Raw genomic sequence first — 8,200 nt, 5'->3', positions numbered from 1 at the left:
GTAGAGATAAGTATTTTATACTAACTTAATAAAATAAACTCTCTAGACATTAAATGTACTTATACTCTTAATCTTGATATAATTATTATTTGATATGTACATTATTATTGTTTTGATTTATTAAAAGGCGAGATTCTTTCGTGAGTCAATATGCCTGATAAATTGGATAATAATAATGTACATTGGCGAAGTAATAGTTAGTTGATGGAATCCATGTCTCGGTTTAGAGATTGATGATACACCTTTATGAAAGCTTATAAGTATTCATGTATAAACACGGCCGCTGGGTTTTGTATCCGACACATGAAATAAGTTAAGCGAAAGTCTAAAGGAAACAATCGATAAATTAAATTGTCAGTAATTTAATTTAATTTAATTGATTAGTACCTGAATCTTAACATGAATAGTTAAATAAGATTTAATGGATGAATTTCGAAATTGAATAAGGAGCGCAATTACGAATTTTTAGTGAAATAATTCGTAATTAATTATGGTGGATATTAATTTTAAAAATTAAAACCTAATTCCACAATTGGAAGCCTTGTTAATTAAATTATGTGGTCCTTGCTGTGCTTAAATAATAAAAAATAACGAAATCTTTTTTCTGGTGGAAAGAAAACCCAACAGGTTTCGGAAAAAGGTTTTAACCCTTAAAACTTGTGCTATAAATACATAAGGTTTTCCACCTAGAGTGGGTAGAAAAGAGGTGGACGAAAATTTCAACTTTTTCCTAGAATTTTCGCCAACACGAAATTACTATTTCCGGATATTGTCACGATCCAAAATCCCTCCGAAGGAGTCGTGATGGCACCTAGTCTCTAAACTAAGTAAGACTAGCATTAACAGATATAACATTGATATTTACTAACTTCAAATTAAATAACTCTGAACAATTACGATTCCCAAAAACGGTAGTACAAGTCATAAGCTTTTCCAGGAGTAATTATACATAATAAATACATCATTGTTCCAGAACAAAAGGAACAAATGGAAATAAGTACAAATGAAGGTGACTCCGAGGCCTACGAACGCAGCAGCATGTTTACCTTGAGTCTCCACTGCGACGAGTCAACACAGCTACTATCGATCAAAAACCTGGGGTTGTACAAAAAAATGTACAGAAGTGTAGTATGAGCACACCACAGCGGTGACCAGTAAGTATCAAGACTAACCTCGGTGGAGTAGTAACGAGGGACAGTCAAGACACCTACTGGTCTAAAAAAAATCGAACATGATATAGTAATAAAATAACAATGGTAAAGACACAAAATAATACCAATAACAGGGAGAAATCAAACTACAAACAATAGAGACAAAAAAAAAAAGGAAAACACGGATGCTAGCGAAAGATGACCAAGTAAACTAATACCAACATAGCTGGGACACAAACAAGTAAAAATGTGCTCAAATAAAGAAGGGGATGTTAACTCAATCAATCACATCATTTCTAAGACACAGTCCCGACCATCTCAATCCTCGGTGTCTCATATCATAATATCAATTTCCACACTTTTAGTACACATGGCACCTTGTGCCCACATATTTCTATCTCACTTTACACAGCATCATCCTCATGCTACTCAGTACATAGGGTCCATAACCAATGCAATTAAGGTGTTCAATGAGTCTCATTTATATAACATAAGTAAATTACGATTTCTAAACCAATTAGGAAATCAGCAAGAAAAGATGAGGTTATTTTTATAAATTATTTGGATAAAGAAAATACCCTTTTCCAATAAAATACAATATCGAATAAATTATTACCTTTAATATAGGATTTATTAAATTAAAACTTTGTAGAAATTCCTTTTTAAGCAAGATTCAATATCATCGGGTTAAGAAAATTTAATTGGGAAACTAATTGAAATAAAACATAATATTTATAGGAATTTGAATTATTGAAAGGTGTTTATATGCACGACGAGTTCAAATTTAAAAGTCATATATAGTAGCGAAATACTAATTCCTTTACTTTAAATCACGTTATTACTCTTAACTCAACGGGACAGGAGGAAATGATTCAACGTAGTAAATTTACTTTAAAAATTAATTCACCAGAGTAATAGTTTGAGGGAAAGAATTCAAGGAAAAACGGCAAGTGAATAACTCAATGTCAATAACCCGATCCTCAAAACTCAGTGAAACTCGAAAATACCAATTATCAAAGTCTTGAACGAATGAACTAGGGTCTTATCAGTATCCAGCTATAACCAATCCCTAAATGAAATGTAAAACCACCGAATATCTTGCACAGTCAAAGAGGAATACATAAGCATATATATATTGATGCGGCGTGCATCTCGATCCCACCAATTCTCCCTTATTCCTCATAACAATTACAATAAAAGTAAATAGTATATTTATAAGTTGTGGCGTGCAACCCATTCCCACCAATCCTACCTTATTCCTCCTTAGCAGTTACAATAAAAGTAAATAATATATATATGTGTTGCGGCGTGCAACCCGATCTCACCATATCAGTAACAACATGATCATTCACCCTTATTACTCCTTGTTACGGCGTGCAACCCGACCCCACCAGTCCACCCTTATTACTCCTCAATACATCACCCTTATTCCTCCTATTGCGGCGTGCAACCCGATCCCACCTGTCCACCCTTATTACTCCTTGTTGTGGCGTGCAACCCGATGCCACCAGACAATATCAATTCTCCCTTATACATCTTCAACATATCAACAACCAGACATAGCTTAAGTCAATAGTAACAATTCAACAACCCAATTACAAGAATTTCTACCACCAAGAGTATGAGTACACGGCAACAAGAGAATCACAGAAAAATCAAGAAGTACAACAACCTTTACAAAAACAATAAGACATGTAAGGCACGTGATAACTACACAGGCAGTCACAACAATTTGGACACGTAGCACATATGCACGGAGTCATAGAGGAACTCACAATTAAGAGATAACAAAACACTAAGGAGAGAAATCACTTCAATTAAGGCAAATAAGGGCCAAATAACAGGTAAGAGGTAGAGAAAAGCTAACAGCATCGTGTAGAGCATGTAGGGTAATACTAGCAAATAGGAAACCCGATTATATCAGAAAACTTCCAACTTAATGAACATAAGGACCTAAGAACCCTAAAGGCAAATTTTCCACAAAAAAGACCGAGCACGCACTCGTCACCTCGCATGCACGGGCTACAATCAACATAGAGGACTCAAATCCTAAGGGGGAGTCCCCCACACAAGGTTAGGCAAGAGACTTACCTCAATCCGGACAATACAACACTCAATTTAGCTTTTCCTTTACCAATTCATCAACGCTCGGCTCAATCTAGCCAAAAATGACTTAAATACATCAAACAATGCAAGAGAAAACAATTTCAATTAACAAAGCTATGATTCTTATACAATTTGCAAAAAAGTCAACAAAAGTCAACTCCGTGGGCTCGCACCTCGGAACTCCACAAAATTTACAAAAACCGAATACCCATTCTGATACGAGTTCACCCATACAAAAATTATCAAATTCCGATACCATTTGGTCCTTCAAATCATCATTTTACATTTTTGAAAGACTTTACAATTTTCCCCAAATTTTCCTTTAGATTCTCATAAATTTGATGTTAAATCTAAGATATAATCATAAAATATTGTTGAAAATTGTTTAGAGACACTTACCCAATAATTTGGTATGAAAATCTTCCCTCAAAATCGCCCACACTCGGACCTAGGGCTCAAAATATGGAAAAATGAAGCTAAGAGTCGGATTGCCCAGCTTTTAGCAGGCTGCAGATGTCGCATTTGCGACACTGGGTTCGCAAATGCGAACTCGCAAAAGCGAAGGATTATTCATAAATGCGAGCCTGGAACATTACTGCCTTCATCGCAAATGCGATAGGGAGTTCGCAAATGCGAACTCTGAAGGCTTCGCAAATGCGAACTCTGAAGGCTTCGCAAATGCGGTATTTTCTTCACAAATGCAACCCAGTCCCCAGCATCCCAGGTTCGCAATTGAGATGAACCTCGCAATTGCGGTAGTAGCAATTGCGACCAAAACCTTGCAAATGCGAGAAAACCAGAACCAGCACACATAAAGATTAACAAAACAATCCAAAGTTAATCCGAAACTCACCCGAGCGCCTGAGGCTCCAAACTAATCACCCCCACAGGTCTGAACACATAACACGAACTCGCTCGCGCGATCGGAACACCAAAATAACCACTAGAACCACGAATCGGATGCCAAAACGCATGAAAATCACTATGAACTTCAAGAACTTCTAGAATAGCAACCAAGCGTCTGAACCACATCAAATCAACTCCAAACGACACCAAATTTTACATGCAAGTCCCAAATGACATAACGGAGTTACTCCAACTCTCGGAATTACATTCCAACCCCGATAACATAAAAGTCAACTCTCGGTCAAACCTCTCCATTTTCCAAACTTCAACTTTTCCAACTTTCGCCGAAATACCTCAAATTATCCTACGGGCCTCAAAATCCGAAAGCGGACGCACGCCTAAGTCCCAAATCATTATACGAAGCTACTGACATCACCCAAAACTCATTCCGGAGTCGTTTACTCAAAAGTCAAATTCCGGTCAAATTCTCACAGCTTAAGCTTCCAAACTAGATTCCTCTTCCAATTCGACTCCGATTCATCCGGAAATAGAATCCCACCAAGCACGCACGACGATACACATAATATGAAGCCGCTCGTGACCTCAAACTGCCAAATCGGACGCAATTGCTCAAAATGACCAGTCGGGTCGTTACATCCTCCTCCACTTAAACATACGTTCGTCCTCGAACGTGCCCGGAGTCGTTCCAAAGCCATCGAACCACTGCATGAGCTCACAATACATACACCCGAGGGTGATTCCCCATCACCCAAACCTATGTAGGACTGACAATGCAACTTAACTGAAGGTCTCACCTCATCCTTAGTCCATAACCTTAGGACAGAACCCAAACCTCAACATCTAAAATTCATCTTAGGACCCGAATCCCACATCATCACACTGCATAAACCTGAACAAGCTGAATCGAGCAAAAATTCTAATCCAAAATACAATCACATGTTGTTCCACACAACTCAAATGCCCGAAGCAATAACCTCTGACCACCATAGCTTCTCAATAACATCGCGGTTACCGGCAATACACTTCACATTAAAGTTAACCTTGTTCTGGACCTCCACAACACTGCCCATGATAAAGAAACATACAGAAACTCATAGCCGCCCATGAAGTGAATAAGTCAAGAAGCTCCCTCGCCCGTCAAGGGCAACTACCCAAATCTTAGCAGAAACACCATCATACTTCCAAACACTCCTCACCCCCAATACCATAGTACTAATCTCAGATCTAAGAACCTTATCTCAGCCAATACAAGCAGCCCAACTAACAACTCGTCACAGAACCACACGGATTCTCACACCACACAAATCGTACACCAAACTAGCAATAACTCAACTATGAAGCACAATGAAAAGGAAAGCAAGGTAGAAGAATTATCTAACAAGTACAGCATGTGCAACAACAAAAGTATAGTTTTCATCAAATCGTCGCACAGAGGGAAAACAGAACACCAAATAAACACAAGGAAAGGATATCCAACATAACATTCGCTACGGCGCGCAGCCTGTTCCCAAATACTCATCAAGCCAAAATGCTTGGGTTCACTGATCATATGAATATTGATATCGAGCACAGTAGGGTGCACAAGTATAACTGTGACAAAACTAATAGAAATAAATGAATAAACATGGAAGAAAGCAAGCACGGCTAAGGTGCAATGAGCAAATCAACATCACGAGGGCTATCTCGCCCACATCGCCATAAGGCCTGAACGGAACTACAACATGCGCGGAGAATAATCATACAACCTCACAGCGCATCACAACATAAGAGAGTAGCACACAACATAAGCCAGGGGCACAAATAATATCCATTCTGCGCGGTAAAATAACCACGATGACAATCTCACAAGAGCACCCAAACTTGACCTAATACAAAATACATATTCTCATTGAGCTTCCAAATAGCCCCCAACCAAGCCCTCATCCTTCCGAATTACATAAATATTCTTCAAAAATCCATAACAACCTATCGATACTGCATGCTATTAATTATCCCATTCTCAACATTTCTTCACAATCCACTAACAGGAAATAGTCCACATATGGGGACATCTAGCCCCAAAACCTTAAGAACACTAAAATTTCCATACCTGAACTCAACTACGCAAATCAAATGGCTGATACATCAGTCACATCCCATCATCATGTCTAAGCACCCATATAGAATTTCCGGCCGCGTAACCAAACATGAACCTCGAAAGTCTCAAAACCCAGTAATCACCATGCCACTAGCCACGCACCCGTAAACCATAACTCAAGGTCCTTTCCAACAATGCACACTCTTCACATATGATAGCCAACAATGCCAACACTCTATTAATTACTAATACTTATTCAGGAAAAAACCATAATGTACAACATATTCCTTATGCCTGTCACGATCCAAAATCTACTAATGGTCGTGATGGCGCCGGACACCACTGTCAGGCAAGCCAACCAAATACTTAATTAAATCCTCGTTTTAATACTCTTGAAATCTATGATTTTCCTCCAAATTTATCAATTTAAAAAGATAATCTTCTCAAATCAAATTAAATGATAAGCGATTGATACAAAATACTTTATAACCATCCCAGAACCCGGTGTCACAAGTGCATGAGCAATTTCTAAGAAATTGAATTAAAGTACAACAGCTGTTCGGAACACAAATTGGACAGAAAGTAAATAAAACTCTGAGAGAGACTACACTAGCTGCGGGTCACCTCGAGGAAATACAGCTCGCTTAGTCTCTGGGTTGCCCGTGCTGCTACGCCTAATAGGCCAGTAGAAGTACATGTACCTGTGCAACAAAATGCACAACAAGTATAGTATGAGTACAAAAACAACGTGTACTCAGTAAGTATCCTGCCTAATCTCGAAGAAGTAGAGACGAGATGGCAACTTCGACACTTACTAAAGGTCCAGTAATAATATTATTAATGCGATGACTCACGAATTTATTAAGAACAACAGTAAAATTCAAATGAGTCACTAAACAGGTGAAAGTTCCTTTTTATTTAAAGTCTTCGGATTCATGATCCATTCATTAACAATTATCTCATGTCGAGAGAGCAGACAGCAATATCAATAAATCTCAAGGCAAGCAATACAAGCATGCGCAATTCATGCCGAGGTCATACGGCCCGATCCAACAGAAGTGTAAACTGTGCACTGCCGAGGGTCGAGCGGCACGAACCATAGATGCATCTATTACCCCGCTCGCGAATCACACATGCGACGCGGTCAAATGTAACTAAACAATCACCCTGCTCGCGAATCATACATGCGACGCAGGTACACACAGAAATACATGCTCAAACAACAAATTAAGAATTTATCGGGGAACATTTATCCAAATAAAAACCAATTCTCTTTTAATGATTTAAGAAAATGAAGTTTAATCCTCTTAGAAATTCATTTACCAATTCGATAAGATTTAAGAAATTCAACTGTCAATAAGATCACAGATATTCCAAGTATAGCATGCTTTTTGGGTCCTAGACTACCCGGACTTACATATATTAGTAGCTACGCACGGACTCTCGTCACCTCGTGCGTATGTAGCCCCCACAAATAGGAGCACATAACCATTTATTTTACCTATGGGGACAATTCCCTCTTACAAGGTTAGAAAGGAGACTCACCTCGCTTCGAAGATCCATAACCGACATTCCACGCCCTTCTGAAGACTCGAATCGATGCTAAATCCTCCAATGCTAGCCAATAATTACGCAAATCCATTAATATATGCTCAATTACTCATTACAATCCAATTTATAACAATTCCTAACCCCGATCGAAAAGTTGAGAAAAACGCCCTCGGGCCCACGTGCCCGGATTTCCAAAATTTTCGAAGAATAAGTTTACCATAGCCTCACGAACTCAAATATATAATTTACCCTCAATTTCATACCCAAAATCGTGGTCAAATTCCAAGAATATCAATTATCTAGGTTTTCCTCAAACCCCCAAACTTCTACCAATTTACATGCTAAAATCCGTACATAATCGATATATTTAACTCAAGATAGGTGGGATTGGCTTACCTTATCGTTGATGATGAAAATCCCCTCTTGAAACCCTCCAAGAATCGCCCAA

This window comes from Nicotiana attenuata, chromosome 5, assembly GCF_001879085.1.
Source record: "Nicotiana attenuata strain UT chromosome 5, NIATTr2, whole genome shotgun sequence".
NCBI lineage: Eukaryota > Viridiplantae > Streptophyta > Magnoliopsida > Solanales > Solanaceae > Nicotiana > Nicotiana attenuata.
Note: the sequence above shows the minus strand (reverse complement) of the source record.